Below are 18541 nucleotides of genomic sequence, written 5' to 3'. Positions count from 1 at the left end.
GTCCGCCGCCCAGCGCCCGCGGCTACTGAGGACGGGGCGGGGGGAGCGGCCAGGTCTTCCCAGGCGGGGGAGGGGATGGAAAAAGGAAAAAAAAAAAAAAAAAAGAAAGTAAAAAAAAAAAAAGGAAAGGCGAGAGGGAGGAAGCCGAGGGGGAGGGCCGAGGGGAGCGGAGGCAGATCTCGGTGTCTCCTCAGATGGGAAGGGAAGAGAAGAAGGGGCTCTGCCTGCGGAGCGGGGAGGCGCATCGCCCCGGCGGCGGCTTCCTCTGGGCTCCGGGCGCGGGGCCGGGGTGACCCGCACGGGGACGGGGCGGGAGAGGCTGCCGGACCGGGGTGGCGAGGCGGAGACAAGCGGGGAGGTGGAGGCACCCCGTCCCGAGGGAAGGGCAGCGGGGCTCGCACCGTTCGCACCGCTCCACCTGTGCGGGTGGCGGGACCGGGCGGCGGCAGCGGGGAGGGCCGCTCCCTCTGCCCCGCCGGGGCGCTCCCGGGGAAAGCGAGGAGCGGGGAATGGCGTTCCCACGGACCGTGGCCTGCCCGCTTCTCCCTGCCCTCGCCTCTGTCTCCCAGCCCCGCTCCTCTGGAGCGCCATGTTCCTCAGGGAGACCCTCCCTGCCCCCCTCCTCTGGACCATTCCCGCTCTTCTGGGCCTCAGAGGCCAGGTGAGAAGCACCTTCCTCCTCTCCTCATCACTCTTTGTTCCTCTTTGTCTTGCTCCTTTCCCTCGGTGCTCCTGTGGTCTCTCCTCCCCAGGCAGAAAGCTTTGTGTGGATCCTCCTTGGATCATCCCCTGGCACTACAGCAGGCCCTCCCCAAAGCTTTCCACTGCCACACAGACGCACAAGGTGAAAAGTACCCTCACTAAGCAGCTCTGCTAGTGCTTAATCCAAGCACTTCCATTGAGTTCATCTGCTGAAAACTCATTTCATGCTAAATGAAGGCCCATTGATTTGCCAAAACCGGCAGGACATCTGTGGCATTGCTGGAGATCAGAGCGAGATCTCCAGAGTGCTGCTTTGTTGTTTTAATCATAGGCATATCCTTCCTTTAAAAGTCTTAACTTCAAAAACTTAGTGGAACCAAATTTGTAAAGAGGTTGGAAATGAGGCTTTGGCCAACAAACTGCAACCTGCAGTTTCATTTTGAAGACTAAGGCTTATTTCTTTAAACTGTAAATTTTGTTTGCAGTTCTGGGTTTGTTGTTGTTTGTGTGCACAACTTAAAAACAAAGAAAAATAGCAATAATATAATAATAATTAATGTGCCAGAGAAAATTTCCTGAAGAATTACCAATGTAGTTAACAAGGCAAGACAGAAATGTAGGCAAAGTAGTTAAGTTTTACAAATGATCTATTGAGCATGAGAGCTTCCACACTGGGTGAAACCAAGGGCTTTGCTAGACCAATATCAGGTTGCATTACTGAAGGCAGCAGTTCCCTCCAGCACTTTCACTGCCACCAATATTTCGGACTCAGAGATTTCATGAGGCAGGTGCAGTTTCAATGATATTAGTAACCTTCACTGGATTTGCCTGTTGGGTTCTTGCCCATCTTCCCTTTAACCTATATGGATCTGTAGTATCTACAGCCTGGTCTGGTAACAAGTTCTCCAGGTCAAACATATCTTTGTGTGAAATCTTGCCTCTTCTAGTGTCTTTTCAACCTGGCTACTGCTACCTTCATTTGATGCTCTTTAGTTCTCTATCATACACTCTGTAACTCCTCTCCCACCGGGAAAAATTCTATTTAAGTTAGCTGTGCTTTGCATCAAAAACGTTCCTGTTTTCCATCCTATTGCTGAAGTTCAGGGACCAGAAAAGCATCTGAAGGAAGAAGCAGCCAAACACTTCTTGGCAGTGGCAAGTAGAATACAAGGAGCAACAGCTTACTAACATTGGGCAGCTGTGTTGAGCTACAACTGCAGCTAGGGAGGTTCAAACTGGTCATGGGGAAAAATTTCTTCACCAAAAGGAACATGCAACACTGGAACAAATTACCCAGGCAGGTTGTGGAATCACCATCCTTGGTGGTTTCCAACACTCAGATAAACAAAACCACAGCTGATCTGATCTAGTGTTGGCAGTAGTCCTGCTTCAAGGGGAGGGTTGGGCTGGGTGACCTGCAGAGGTCCCTCTCAACCAATATTTCTATGATTCTTTACCTATACAGAAGATGCAAGCAAAATATGGATTTCTGTGGCAGCAAAAAGATATTATTTGTTTTGTTCTTGGCTAATTTCTTAATACTTACTAGTACTTTTAAAATTTATTTTATATTTTTAACCTGGTGATCACCAGGCTGATGTTCCCATAGGGCCATTTTCATAACTCCAGGACTCTCTTTCCTGAGAAGTAATCACCAGACCAGATCCTGCCATTTCATACCTGAAGTGAGGGCCCTTTTCCTCTTGTGCAACACTGTATCTGCACTGAACTCCTCTGCAATTTTATTGCTCGGTCACTCCCATAAACTTTCCTGCACATAATCAAGGTCATCTCATCTTTATTAACCTAAATAATAGCCTCATCAGGCTTTGTCACCGACTGCTCATCTCTTTTCCAGACCATTTATGAATATGCTGAATAGTGCAGCACAAAGCAGGTTGTTATTGGTAACCTATCATCCCTTGAAAAACTGACCTCCCTTATCCTATACTTTCTTTCCTGTTTTTCAGAAAATACGGATGCTGCAGGTTCATTTCTGTATGTTGAACTCTGGGTCATGGGATCAGTGTGCTTTCAACCTATCAGTCTCCTCCCTCCTGATTTTGGAATCTGAATTTCAAATTTAAACAATTATTAAACAATTTTTTCTTTAATTCTGTGTCATGGTTTAACCCCAGCCAGCAACTAACCCCCTTACAGGTTCTCACTCACTCTCCCCACCACAGTGGGATAGGGAAGAGAATCAGAAAAAGTTAAAACCCATAGATTGAAATAACAACACTTTAATAATTGAAATAAAGTCGGACACTATGGGAACAATAACCATATCAATATTCATAGTAAGAAAAATTGAGGTAACAAAAAAATAAAAGAGGAATAAACCTCCAGAAAGACAAGTGATGCACAATGAAACTGTTCACCATCCACTGACTAAAGCCCAGCTCAGTCCTGAGCTGTGTGATCTGTGCCTCCAGGCCAGCTCCCCCCAGTTTGTACACCGGGCATGATGTTCTGTAGTGTGGAACATCCCTTTGGCCAGTTCAGGTCAGCTGTCCTGGCCATGCTCCCTCCTGGCTTCTTGTGCCCCTCCTCACTGGCAGAGCAGCAGAGCACAAGACACTGAAAACTCCTTGACTCAGGGTAAGCACTGCTGAGGCACAACTAAAACATCTGTGTGTTACCAACATTGTTCTCATACTAAATCCAAAACACAGCACTGAGCCAGCTACTAGGCAGAAACTTAGCTCTATCCTAGCCAAAACTAGGATGTCTGTTTCATTAAGATTATATTTCTCATAATAACAAGATTACACAATATGGATCATTCTTCATAAATAATGAGAGATTTAAAAAATAATCATTAATATATTATTTAACATTTGAAATATTACATTTTTTTTCCAAAATATAGTTTGCAGAAGATGCAAGTAATGTATATTTCAGAGTAGTGATTCTTTAAGAATATACTGTATAATATACATGGTAGAACTGTAAAAATATAATTGTTGGAAAATTTCCAGCATGCTAATTCTATCCTTCAGAAGTAATTTTATCTCATCAAAAGATTAGCAACCCTTTTGGTATTTTTACATGTTCCAAAAATAAGTTTGAGATTGTATACTAACTGAGAGATGTTCAATTGCAACTTTAAAATAATAATACCTAAATTAAAAAAAAAAACAAAACAAAAGTGAGAGAAAAAAATAAAACCAAATCTGCATTAACACCAAGAATGCACTAACTTCTATCACAATTCTTATTGCATATCCACAAAGAATATAAAGTAAAAACGCCAAGTTTTTACCATCAGATTTGTAGCCTGGGTTTGAGTGAATTCACAGAACTTTTGTATTCTTATTTTGGAGTAAATAATGCACAAAATGGGTTACAAAATGTTTCCAAGTAAGATTCTCTCAGATTTTTTTTTTCAGGTAGAAATCTGAGACAAGAGCTTCAACTTTCCCTGCAGGGAACATACACTGAGCATGGATGTAGTGGCTGGGCAGCTGCACCTGGAATGTCATTTGGCCCTGCGGTGCTGGATGAACACGTGGGTCTTGCACACATCCAAAAAATGTTTGATCACAGCACAACATGCCTCGTCTGCAACCTCTGAATTGTACTCCTTGTACTGCACCTACCCACAAAATATTCTTTCACATGTGTATTAAGGGAAGACAGGCAGTATGACTCAGGAAAACTGAAACAAGGTTCATGGATGTAAAAAAGAATGTAAATGTCTATAACAAAATAAAAAGTTATTGTATTATCCACAAGAAGTCAGCTTTAATCTCTTCCCTTTTTCTCTTCAGCTCTTCTTCTACTTATGTATACATGCACCCACGTGCTTTATTCCAAAACTAATGATTACTTGGGTAGTGCAGGTAGCTCCCTTTTCTTCATACTTTAATTCTCAAGTTGAAGCTTGAGTACTTGTGGGTACTTTTCCAGCTCAGCTGATATATGTTTCCCTTCCTTTCTACTTTTCTTATCCCAGGCAGATTTTTGGTCCTAGACTATTTTTGGTGAGTTTTAACACTTATCCAATTCCCAAACTCTAAATTTGGGGTAACTCATTGGCTCGTGATGAATGAATGTGAGATATTTCCTACTGCTTTCAGAACAAAGGGATGTGAAATACAATGGATATTTCTTACAGGATCACGAATAGTCTCCATGGTAGTGTCTCTTCTGTGGCAGTCTGTTGCCACAGAGGCCCTTTTGTTTTGTGGACCAGTGGGGTTGGTTATTGTGCTGTTCAGAGGTGCCTGTGACACAGTGCTGACCGGTTAGACTGAAACCCTGAATGAAACAGGCCTCTGTTAGAGACCCTGCCTTTGAGAACTTGAAAAAGACGCAAAAACTGCAATACATCGTGTAATTGTTCAACAGCGCACACAATGGGGACAGAGAGGATGACAAACAGCATTGCTAGCTCTCCTAAAATGCTAGAATTCAGGAGAATTCTGCATAGACCAATGGACTATAGCAGTACAGTGAGGCATCCTCTTAGGATTGGATATATAAAGTACTGTGATGCCAGACACATGGAGGTTAGCAATGAGTGCACTGTCATCAACACAGGAACTTAGAGATGACACAAAGGAGGGTTGTGAAAGTTGAGGTGTCTAATTGTGACCTCATTTTCACAATATGGGTTTAAGAACTAGGTATATGGGAAAGTAATAGACATGAAAAAAACCTCACTTTGTAGTAACGCAAACAGATGAAGTCCCATCTCTGAGTTAAAATGTGTCAAGTTTCTGATCAAATCAAACAGATGCACGGAGCTCTGAGCAACCTGGTTGAGTGAAAGGTGTCCCTGTGCACAGCAGTGTGGTTGGAACAGGATCATTTTTAAAGTCCCTTCCAACACATGCTGTTCTATTATTCTACCATTTTTTTCTTCAGTGAGGCAGCAAGCAAAAATAAATGTGGTTCTGCCTCGGTATATGACCCACAGGAGAGATGCTTTTCTAACAGTGCAGAAAGTAAGTCAGTTAATAACCCAGTCACCACCCAGCTCCTGCCTTTTAGCACATTTTTATGTCCCTTTAGAGCAGCAGTTGAAAATGAAGCTGGACAGGCTCACTGTTCTAAAATTTGTGCACTTAGTAGAAAAGCAGAGTCAATTGCCCACTCAACATTACTAAACAAACAAAACCTACAGTTCTTACCTGACGTGTAACATCCTGGAAATTATTTACCTATGTATATAATGACCACTTTACATATATATATATGTAAAGTGAACATTTTCCTTAAGGAAAATTTCCACAAGAAGAGGTACTTCTGGAGATGTGTCAGTTGGCAAATATTTTTATGCATGCAATGTGTTGGCAGGTTGCAAGCAGGTACTGTTAAGGAAAAAAAATCCAACCCACACCATTTTTGTGAGCATACTACTTTGAAGGAAATAGTTTCCTCCGACTGGCATTCCCATTGCACAGCCCATCAGCAGCTTTGCTGGAAATTCAGTGAATTACAGATGCTAATGCAGCATACCATGATGTGGATAAATGACATACTGATGTGAGGAGAAAAGAAGTGCATGAACAAAGACTCTGAGAAGCTTTGGAAGAAACCCCAAATTTGCCTGGCCAAAGCTGGATATTCATCCCCTCCCCAAGCCTCTAAACTCCTATAATGGAAACAGCATACCGCAGAGGGAAGTTAATAGAGTGACATTGACATGTTAGATAAAATTAGATTTTAGCTACCTTCAGCATGATCAACCCAAGAGAGGGGAAAGAGAATCCAGAGAAAGATGAACTGGCAAGAGACATGGCACCTAATATCATCGTTCAAACCAGCAGAGGGTGAGTGGCAGTGAAATTCACATCTTAAAAAGTCTGAGAAATCAGAGGAATTAACAGCAATATGTTCCTGGAAAAAACGTGACATTCAGCATAAAACTGAGTTCCAAACAGAATATTCAACTTCCAAACAGAATATTGAGACAGTATTCCTCTAGAAGTATGGACAAAGTAGGAAAACATGGAGTAACAGAAATTGCATTAAAAAAAAAAATTAAAAAGGGGATATTGGCCTTAATGCATGGGTATTATGGAATACAGTCTTTATTGTCAGTGTTAACTGAAGGTGATAATAAACCATTTACTACCATTGTAAACATGCCTAGGAGAGGGCAAGTTTCAACTATAGCTGCTTAAATTTAAAATTAATAAAACATGAGAGGAAAAAACACACTTAAGAAGGACCATTTACTAAACCACATTCCAGAATGTTATTCCATTGCAAGGCTAATTTTTTTTAAAATTCTTAGTAAAATGTAGGTATCGAGTCAGATCAGAATGAAACATGGTGACACTGTTTAAAAATTCCATTAAGAAGCTTGAAATAGCTGGATGTTTCTGCTAAAATTATTAAGAGTGTAATAACTAATAATGGTGGAAATTTTAAGGTTTCACTTTAGACTTCAAACTTAATCTTCCACTGGAATGAACATGCGCATTTTATACCTCTCAGAGCCATAATTACTGGTAGGAAAACAACATTTTATTGATTGACAAAACCCATGGTGAATATGGCATCAGGGTTGCTAAGTATGCCTTGTTGCCACCCAGATTAAGTGCACGTTACCTTTGTGCCTCTGAAGCTGGCATGGAAAACTAAGACCAAACAGCACCCAGGACACGTTTTTAGTGCAGTCTTCCATCTTCTGTTTTGCACTTCATGTAGTAGTCTCCTGTGTCTTCCTGATCATTCATGTATTCTCACCTGTGACCACCCTTGTGTTAGGCAGGACTGGGTCACATTGGTAGCAGTGGGAAAGCACAGCTGCAGCTAAAGATCTTTAGGGGGATCTTTCTTGTGGGTAATACAGAAGATGGAAGTGATCACTCATAACCATCCCTCTTGGATCACAAAGCCTCTGCATATTTCAGATAGTTTTAAAGCTGTCTGTAGGTTTTCAGTTTGCTGCTGGAATCATTTCCATATGCTAACAACCCAGTAAATAGTTCAACAAGGAGAGGAAGAGCAGAAATGCCCCGCCCTCATCAGACACCCCTTCGCACTTTCTCAGTATGGATTTCTGCAGCAGCATTTGAAGAGAATCACATCTCTTGAGTGTTATTCCAACTGTGCTAGTGCCCTAAGGATTTCTGGAGATCTAGCATCATTCTGAAGAGGTTACAGGCAGATGTACCCTCAAAGGCAATTAACAGATAAACAGGAATATCTATTGATGGATGAGTTTGCCTATTTTTTCTAATAAAGTCTGACCTAAATTTGAATTTTATCTTAGTAAAGACATGTCCTAACACTATCTAGCAACCTTTCACTGTCTTTCATGACACGCCCAGGTTCAGGAAAGATGCATTCTCATGCAGGCACAAAAAGACTCACTGGGGTCTCTCTCAGAAGAGCAGTACTTCGACAAAGGAAAGACAGAAGAAGGAAGATACAGCATGAATCTTTTTCCCCGGTGGTAGGCAAATTAACAAAATATGCTAACTTCTCTGACAAATTAAAATGAAAAAAGAAAGATGACAGAAATCAGCAAATACGTTATTGTTTTCTTTTTCTGATATTGCTTGGCAAAACTGTAAATTTGGGCATAAGTCCAGAGGGTAACTGGAAAAGCAAAAGCTGAATTAACCATGATACAAGCAGAAGTTTTTTGGGAAAATGTTCTGCTTCTGTTCATTCCTGCCTCACAATTCTCTAGTAGATTGTCTCAGCTATAACACAATAGAACACGCAATGCTCTCACAGTGCAGAGCAGGACACCACTAGTGCCTGGAAGTAGCTTAAATCATACCAATACTTTCAGAGGTATCAGCAAATCAAAAGTAGCATATTGGTTTATTTATTATCCCAGAATACCTGCACTTCTTATTTTGAATGGCTCTTTGAATTAAATGTACTAGAGAATGCATCTTCAGTGACATCTTCAACAATTCTACCAATTGTAGATTGGATTGTTTGATACCAATATCATATTCATCTCTATTAATTTATTAAGTCTTCTTGATGGTACAACTAATAAGGTAAGGGAGACAAATCCAAAGCTCAAAGTAAGATAAGTGAAAGGGGTTCTTTTGCACTTCACTTTGTAGCAGGTCTCAAGAGAGAAAAACAATGGGGATTCAATAACCACATAGATTCTCCTCCTCTACCCATTAAAATTTTTTCTTCTGATTAACTCTCTAAACCACAGTCTCCTTGCAGAGTGTAACAACATTAAAACAAAACAGATGTGAGAAGATTGACTCTAGAATGAATTTCATGCAAGTTAAAACAAATGGAAATTTATAGCTCCAACTTGTAATGGAAAACTGATACTCTTCAGAATTATCACCCATCCACATACTTCTGCTCAGCCAAGATTTTTAAACTAAAAAACTACATGTGACTCAGTTACCAAATCCTCCTTAGCTGTACATTTTATCAAACCTCCCTGAGAAGGGGTTTGCCTGCATCTTGTATTTCTACAAACCTCACCTTGCTTGCAGCAGAGGCAAACATTTATATACATTCAGATTATTACCAGAAATCATGGGATTGCTCAGTGTATAATCCTTCCCACCACAGCAAGCATAAGTGAAGTGTCTTCACCTGTGGCTTATGGTTCTCCATTTTCTATTCATTAAGGTGCTGCATGTTATTATGATGCCAACTCTTCTCACTGCCTGTAACATCATCCAGTGCTTTCCACACATGGTGTTGGAGTGAACACCATCACCGTTCACCTGCTTCTGCTGTTGGCTCTCTCCATTTCACTTCAAAAGGAGCTTCTCTTTTGCTTCATAAGGCCCCTTCAAATGCTTCCTTAAAGCTCTCCTTTTCTGTGACACACAAAGGATACTTATCACACTTAGGCTATTGATGAGCAGAAACCAAACAAAACCAATCATGCAGACCATTATTACTTTATTATCTCTTTGTACTCTCCTTTGTGCCTGTATGCCATTTACAGTATATATCAGCAGATGACTGTAGAGTCCTGGTTTGAGATGGAGATTACATAAGCAATTATAACACAAATAATAAATTAATTTTTGCAGCATGGTATGAAATACATGTGCACATGTATTACTTCAGTTGTCACAATACAGGTTTTGAAAGAAATCTAAATGTATGTAGTTGCTCTGCTTGTGCATTTTTTTTTGTGCATTATTTTTTTTTGTACCTGTTCTGTTTTAATCACAATTACTGTTAGCACACAGTTGCAGCAACAGCTCAGCACTTTCACTTGAAAATCCTGGGTTTAGCAATTCATGAACTGCATCTAAAAATATATCCTCATTTGAAAACTAGCATTCAAGCTACAGTCTTCAATCAGTTTTTGTTTAAGCATATTTAGTTAGTTCAGCAGCTTTATCTCAGAGCACAGGAGATAGGTTTGTTCCAGAAAGCATTATGTTTTTCTGTGTTCAGAACTGTGATGATATTGTTCTGTATTTCAATTATCCCTGAACTTAAAAAAAAAAAAAAAGATAGCTCGTTTACAGTGTATCAGCTTTAAACTTCCTTACGCTTTGACAGTCAGTGCTGAGTAAAAGTAGGAAGCCACAATTTATAGTCACATGGATTAGAAAAATAACTGTAGCATGCCAGAAATATATGGAAATAGCTGGTCCCTTGATTTCCTTTGGAAATAGATACTGAAGAATATATGCCTAATTTAAACACTTACTGCAGAACAAAATGGCTTTGGCCTTCCAAGTTAAATAAGCATCCAGCCAGCAGAAAGGCTTCCCAGTTGCTAACAGCACAATAGAAGGGACTTCTCTAGGATAATGTAAAACTTCCAGAGAATGAAGGTCCCAATTTGCTTAGAACCTCTTCAAGCTCCTTTGTAATTCCTTGTTCCAGTTATTTACCCCTTTTTCTCAAGCCCAGGAAAATTTTACTCCAGCCAGTGGTGGACTGTTTGAACTTCAGAATGGCTGAGGAAAGTTACAGAGTTGTCAGTGACTCCATCAACTCTTCTGCACTTTTCCTACAAGTTATGCCAAACTGCAGAGGAGGAATTAAAAAGGATAGGCCCAGTCAGGCTGGTTTGGGATTTTGCGTATGACCAGAGAATTCAAGACGTCAAAATGTTCAACCAGTCAGTACTGTTTACTTAGGGACTAATTTGCATGGCTTCCTGGAACCTGTTAAAGGTCTGAATGGGGATGTGGCAGCTATCAATATTTAGAAAGGGGCCATCTGCCCTCCGTAAACCTCTAAACTGTTATAGCCACTGAAGTTCATTTAGCAATTTATCCAAACATTCCAAAATGTGTGGTTACGCAGACCTAGAACAGCATAATCACTGTTCTCTTAGCTTAACTATTCATAGATATGAAGTGTTGCTCACAATACATATGAGTACTTTTGCCTTCTGCCAAATAATGCAAGCATATACTGTCTATAAGGATGCCAAGTGTATAACTTACTAGTTATTTGATTTATTTGAGTAATCCCATGGCAAAAAATTGCATTATTTACTTACTAAAATGGGTGATGTAAAAGTAAAGAAGCAAAAGTAATGGGTCAAATTTTCAGACAAAATTCACTACAAGTTATTTCTAAATTATGTGTACAAGCAGAGCCCATCAAAAATACAATTGTGTGTGCAAACTTCTTGAGTGGAGGTCATACCAGCTTCCACATAGGAAAATTCCCCTAGGGAGGTAGACTACTCATCTGGATTATTAACTGGGCTCAGGAAGCCAAGATTTTTAAACAACAATTGTTAGTGATTTAATAACACATGAATATGACTCTGAGGTTAAAAACTAAAGCACAGAAAATAAAATCCTAAGGGAATAAGATATGACTAATGGGAAAATTCACTGTCTTTGAATTTTTCTTTACATGCTTTGTTGACTTCAGCAAATTGCATTGTTACTTAGCAATGCAATTATTATCTTAACTCTAAAATATTCAATTCAGGTTTACTTGAATTGAGTTAATTAGAAAAATAATGGTATGATCCTGACTTCATTCTTTACTTCTTTATTCTTCCACTTGCCAGAAAGAATTGGAAACACTGCCCTCGATTCCACTGAATCAGCTCTTTTTTGTAAAGCCTACAGAATCACGACTGGTGAGTCTCATTTATCAATTCTAGAATGAGTCTTTTTTGAGATGACTACAGGAAAATTTCTCCTTATATGAAATATTCATATTTTCCTTCCAATTTTTTTTTTTTTACTTCTAAGACATAATTCTCAAAATATACAATTATTAATTAGCATTGTAAATTACTAAAAGTGTGAAATACTACTGGATAAAGGTTTAATTTGTAGAGTGGGCCAAGCTTATGTACCTCTGTTAATTTATGTAGTCTTTATTTTTCAATTCTGCTATCCAAAGAACAAATCAGTTCTGCTAATATTTGCAGAAGTCAAATTCCATTGTTTTGCAAGAAGCAAACATTACAAAACTGAAATTATTGCTTAGATCTGAAGTTCTAAAAATGTCAGTTGTCTATGTGGAAATTAAGATAATTTTAAAAATTGAAATTTTAACTAATTTTGATTCAAAACATCAGTGGGCTAAAAATACGACATGGTTTAGTCATCATTTGTCCAGATCACCCAATTCAAAAAGATGGTAATCAAATCACAGCAGTCAAAAGAACAAAGATGTATTTATTAACCCTGTTAATAAAAAATTAAATTGGTCTAGTCAAAACCTTCTTATCCTTCTTTCATTCCCAGCACACAACAGTGAGATTGAAACAGTTAGCAGAGATCTTTCTACCCACATTGATTTTAGTCCCTAGTTACAGTTATTAGCTAAAGCCTTAAAATCAATTTAGCTAGTATTAAATAGCTTCCTAGATTTCATATGCAGTGCTATTACACAATTGCAAAATTACGTTTTGTGCTTTGTAATTGTGCAGTCAATCCAATACATCTCACAGGATGGAGACCCCACAATGGAGTCCACTGGGCTTTCAGACTCCCTCACCACTGGCCCCTTTTTAAAGTATTTTACTTGATGAATCTCTTACTGTGTTTGATGAAATGTCAGCAGGTTTCAGGAACTGCTGATTGATAAAGAGAGTGATCAGGTCCTTATCTACAGGCAGAATGATTTTCTAAATATCAAACAGAGATTCTCATGTCTCCTGAAGGTAGAGAAAGTCCTGTAGAGGGCGAATTTTGTGGGATAGTCACAGCTGCTGTCATATGGTAGAAAAGGTGAAAAACAGAGTCTAGGGCTGTCTTTACAGGAAAAAAGAATGCTTATTTTAAATAAATACGTGATAGCCATATGATCTACTCTGGGTATTATTTCCCAATTTGGGCATTCACAAGGTCACAGAAACAGCTGCAAGCCTCATTGTTAAGACTTTCATTCAGCCCAAAGCATCTTGTGTTCCCTGAACATGCTGGAAATCAGCTGAACAAACCCACAACCAGTAGCCCAGTCATAGGCATAGCACTAGGCATAGTTGCTAAGGGAGAATATCTGAAGCTTTGTTAATTTTTACACTGTATTGTTTGTACCCATTCAATAAGAAAGAACTAATAGCAAGGATCTGCTTTTACATTTAATTGACCGAAGCACTACACAATATAAACCCTTTAAAGCATATGCCAAGGAAAAATTGCCATTTGAGCAATTTCTCTCTGCCCACTGTTATCATAGCTGTCATTTTTTTCCCCAGTATATTCTTTAAAAATTAAATTGCACACAGATTGACATCATGATAGTATTAGCAACATAAGAGTATGAGCCCACAGAATTTATATAGCTAGAAAGTCATAAATTGCAGTTTGCAAAAAAATATTAAAATAACTGAACCTATACTACCTTAATGGGTTTCTTAAAAATGATATAATAAAATAATTATATAAATGAAGAAGCATTTGTTTAAAAATTAATGACCTATCTTGCCTCATTTTGTTGACTGTTTTCATAACACTTTAACACATTCAGTGTATCAATATCAGTGCAATGGAGTAAGTGCTAAGAATGAGATGCCTCAATTTTGTTGTTGTTCATTCTGGTCATTGTTCTAAGTCAACTATTTCAGTTAAACTAAACCTTCAGACCAACCTTTAACCTGATACATATCCATTTGTTTATTGATTTCAGCTGAGACAGGACCAGGGTAAAAATAATTGCAAATTATTTTCTTCAGTGTGTTCCAGGTATCCAATTTGGACTTCTTCCTGAGAAACTTAGATGTAAGTTGTTTCAAAGCTTTCAGTACCTCTGACTCAAAATCTCTGTATCTTTCACTAAGTTAATTGTCTTTCTCTGGTTTTTCTCCAGAAACTGTATTTAGCAATGGAGGGAAAAAAGCAAATCAGTCTACAAGCTCACAATATTCTGTAGCTTTTTCCACTCCATCTGTTTTAAGGTGAGATGCTTTTTGTTTTTAGGAGCTATCAAAGGAAATTTTATGACTAGAGTGAAGACGAGGAGGGCTAGTAAGGCATGTCAGACAAAGGAGGAGCATTTACTTAGGCTTTCAAGGCTCAGTGCAGAGCAGTTAGGATTTTTGGCTCTGGATCTGCTGAAAACTATAGAGGGAGCCTAAAAAGATTAGCTTGAATGGCTAAAATTACCTTTTTGGAATAGTTCACAATTGCCAAAATCTTAGGTGGCTAAATTTAGAGGAGGTGAATCCCATTCTGACTGTGGTGCAATTAATCACGAGCTACTTTATTGCAACTGTCTCCTATGATGAAAATTAGAGAAGAATACAATTTTTTTTAATGGATTTGGGTTGAAAGTATAATTAAAGATAATTTTGAAATGTAATTTCTTAAAAAAATGATCAAAATTTTATGACTAGAAGATGCATTAAAGAATAAATTATTTTGATAAATTTAAAGAAAAAAATTAACCCAAACAGCAAGGTAACAAGAATTTTTAGACTATATATCTTCCAAGTAATACTTGTGTTCTTGTAGGGAAATAACTATGAATCCTTAATTAAAGGATTAAAGTCCAAAGATTTTTAGAATGAAGTCTGAAAGCTTGCATTTTGTGGTCCTAATGCTTCCTTTGTAATTTTTTAGGATACTATAATAATGAAAATTTTTGGAAATGGGAATGGTAATCCAGATTTTTATTTAAAGTAGAACTTGTCTCTCCAAGATTTCTAGAGTTTTATCTTTTACGGGGAAGATTGGATCTACACTGTTTTATCACTTTCAAAATATGTATCAGAGATTGTGTCTTGAAACTAAATATCTCACAATAAATACACTTAAAATTTTATCATTCTGTTTTCCCATGCCACTGCTTTACACTTCTCTGCCAGAAAAAACAGATTAAGAGAAGAAAAATTCCAGTACTTGGGGGGTGGCTGTTTACACAAATTTCTTTGTCCACCATATCAATTACAAAGAAGATGGTGTTCTGTACTGTCATACTCCTCATCAAACCGTGCATCCAAATTAGTTGCAAGAACATTGACTTTTGAGCTCTTATATTTGCTAGCTTAGCAGAAATGGCAGTCTTTCTTTCTTTCTTTCTTTCTTTCTTTCTTTCTTTCTTTCTTTCTTTCTCTCTCTCTCTCTCTCTCACCCTTTCTTTCTCCCTTTCTTTCTTCCTTTGTTTCTCCCTTTCTTTCTTCCTTTGTTTCTCCCTTTCTTTCTTCCTTTTTTTCTCCCTTTCTTCCCTTTCCTCCTTTATTTTCCTCCTTTCTTTTCCTTCCTGCCTTCCTTTCATTCCCTCTATTTATCCAGTATTTCTCATGATAGGTTTGTATTTCTTTTGCTTCCTTGTTTTCCACTGGTCTGGAATTCCAATCTGCAAAAAAATTGTGACAGGTTAACATAAACTTCAGAATTGTAATAACCTTTAGCTGCTAAAAGAAAGACAATTAAGAGCAGTCTTTAGTTTACAGGCCTATTCTGTCACTTCATTATTTTGGAGAATGCAAAAAATCCACATAAATGTCATTCACGTTTGACCTGGTCTTATATAAGTGAACAGTGTAATAAAGAAACCTGCAATACATCCTTCTTCAGATTCTAGCCATGCAAAAGCGTTCTTTTAGCAGTCATCAGTACAAAGACTTGCTCACATCTTGTCAAATCTTTGTGCTATAACACATATAGCTGAAAACCAGACAAAAAATTAATAAGTACGGGGAATTTAATGAGCTGGTATAATCATATAAGTGTTTTACACTGTTCCTACAGCTGTGTGTGTAAGTATTTCAAACTTAGACATGTAATTTCAGGTTTCAAATTAAAACAGCATTGGGTTTTGATATGATTTTGGAATACCTTCATATTTTTACTGTATTTGGCTGTCAAACTCTTTTTCATAATAATAAATTATATGAAAGCATATAAAATACATCAGTAATTAGGGGCAAAAGCAGAATATCAGAATGTATTTCAACATTCTGTATTTTAATGAAATAACCACAATTCTGTTAATAGCTACTGCAATTCTGGCAGAGATATCAATCATATGAAAGAAAACCCAAACCCAGTAATTAACTAGACAAACGACATCAGCAAATTAAGACCCTTTAGAGTTTTGCCAAGGAAAACTGTGACTAGTGAAATTAGATACAAGATCAGTCCCTGAATGTAGCAGGCTTGGCAGAAGTGAGTCAGAAAAAACTCATTAATCTGGGAATATGTGCCTGACGACATGGACAGGTTTAGAAGATAAGAAGCCATGCCTGCTTGAGATGAAGAGGCAGGAAATTCCCCCTGGGCTCCTGCCACCAAAGGAAAGAGGACTTGTAGTACTAGAAATCTTTGGCATAGTGTTTAGGGATAATTGTTGATGGATAAGGGAAGAAGTTGAATGAGGAATGAGCTTTTCTGTACAAGGTCAGCATTAATTCTGTGTGAGAAGGGAAGAGGACTGAGAAGGCTGGTGCAAAGAGTAAGAAAGGAATTAGGGAACCTGCATGCTGGATGAGGAAGAGAGCACTCCACATCCTTGCGCCTCCTTGGGAAAGGGCATCATTCCCAAGCCTAACCACTACATTTTTCATTCATTAAAGGAAACAGTCAAATTCACGTTTAATTTACTGAGAGCAGGTTTTAATATATAACCCTAGTCTTTAGCTGTTGCTACCTGCTCTCAATATGGCATGTTTCTGCATTCTCAGAAACAGAATGGGAAAATGGTTTGATTTCCTAGGTTTGATTTTTTGAAATTAGATAATAAACTTTCCTGGCAATTGAGCTCATGGAGATGACATGTGGAAACTGGTGTATTAGGTCTCTCTAACTGCAGAAGACATCCAATTATGTAGGGAAAACATGAGAAAGGTACCACTAGTACCTGGGCATCCCCCTTTGAGCCTTGTGAGGTCTTCTGTTTCTAAAAGTAGCTTCAGCCCAGTGTGGAAGGAGAAGGAAGGGGAATATTCTCCTTCCATGAGCATGAATTTCTTGAAGATTTCTTGTCTCTGTACACTCTCTTCTCTCAAACTCTTCCTACATAAGCCAAATCCAAGAAAGGCCTTCCAGGACAAAGTAGGTACCACAGACAATATTTGCAGGTATACTTATGACCGAGGTAAATTAAAAATGGTGGCCAATGTGAAGAGCTGCAAAAATACATGGCAAGTGGTAGGTGATTGATACTGAGTGTCCAGGTAATAAAATGGCAGATAAGATTACCATAAAGTGATATGTATGGGAAGAAACAATTTCAGCTTAACACATACAGTGGTATACCTAGAGTAGATAATTACCATTATGGCCTGAAATCATGCCACATAAATAGATACTTCCATGAAAATACCACCTCATGGCTAAACAGCTGTCAAAATATATGAAACACAATTAATATCTATGTGAAGTAATGGATATAGAACATACGAACACTTCACAATAATTGAATGCAATGACCTAAGGTAGCAATACCCACAGACATAAATGTGCACAGTTAGACTTTTTGAAACAGTTTGTTTCTTTACATTTGCAGTGCTGCAAATTAGGCTGTTGATCCTGTTGTTACAGTAAAATCATGACCCAATTGAAACAGGCAGCGAGTGGCTTAAATCAGTCACCACTAGGTGTTTCCTACACTGCTGTAAAATAACAAATGTCGCCAACATAAACAAATTAAGAACATGTAGTGTTTTAGAAAGCTAGATGTCAACATTACTGAAGTATTATTGACATTAAAATGGAAAATACTAAAAGCTTGGTATTAGCAGATATTGTAACACAAATTAATTGTACAAATCCCACACTGTGTCATAACTGCCAAGTATAGCTTATCTTCCCTACCAGTCGATCCCTTGGCCTACAGACTGTCACCTAATGGAGGGACCCAGCACAACTGTGGGGTGCAAAGTCAACCCCTTCATTCTTAGTGAGATAGATCTTAGCTATACCTCCTGGCATTGTTTTTACCATCCTCAGTTAATTACTTTTTTCATTTCTTCTACAAAATTTATTACCTACCAGGTGCTGCTCTGTTCTGAAATGTTTGTGTAAGTAGCTTTACACTCATTTGTCAAATAAATTAACCTGGCATATTCTTTAATACCTTCATTTTTTCTAACTAATTGGAAATCATTCATCCTCAGACAAATTTAATCCTTAATGCTCTGCTGGATTTTAATCAAATAATAAAACTAGTGATACAGAAACTACAATAGGATTTTAAATCACTACAGATTATCGGGATAACATTACAAAGGCCATCTTGTCACATGTCCAAAGATTGGACTTACAAAATGTCTTTTTACTGACAGAGGTGGGTTGAGCCTAGCTGGACACCATGTGCCCACAAAAGTCTTTCTATCACTCCCATCCTCACCTGGACATTGGAGAGAAAATACAACTAAAGGCTCCTGGGTAAAGATGAGGACAAGGGAGACACTCAGTAATTACTGTCATGGGCAAAACAGGCTCAACCTAGGGAAATTAATTTAATTTACTGTCAATTAAATCAGCGTAGTATAATG

General features: G+C 38.4%; 2 long non-coding RNA genes across 2 annotated transcripts; one reads left to right on the top strand and one right to left on the bottom strand.

Moving 5' to 3' along the window:
- Positions 1–490: 490 nt before the first annotated feature.
- On the top strand, positions 491–6544 carry LOC137470495 (uncharacterized). The gene is made up of 2 exons (XR_010997096.1): positions 491–661; positions 4095–6544. It is a non-coding gene; the product is annotated as an uncharacterized lncRNA (long non-coding RNA).
- A 1911-nt stretch (positions 6545–8455) lies between these two features.
- LOC137470494 (uncharacterized) lies at positions 8456–12203 on the bottom strand. Its single transcript, XR_010997095.1, has 2 exons — positions 11634–12203; positions 8456–9476 (listed from the first exon to the last, which is right to left on the bottom strand). It is a non-coding gene; the product is annotated as an uncharacterized lncRNA (long non-coding RNA).
- Positions 12204–18541: the final 6338 nt, after the last annotated feature.

This window comes from Anomalospiza imberbis, chromosome 3 (assembly GCF_031753505.1).
Source record: "Anomalospiza imberbis isolate Cuckoo-Finch-1a 21T00152 chromosome 3, ASM3175350v1, whole genome shotgun sequence".
NCBI classification, from domain to species: Eukaryota; Metazoa; Chordata; class Aves; order Passeriformes; family Viduidae; genus Anomalospiza; species Anomalospiza imberbis.
This window is presented reverse-complemented; position numbering and strand designations above follow the sequence as displayed.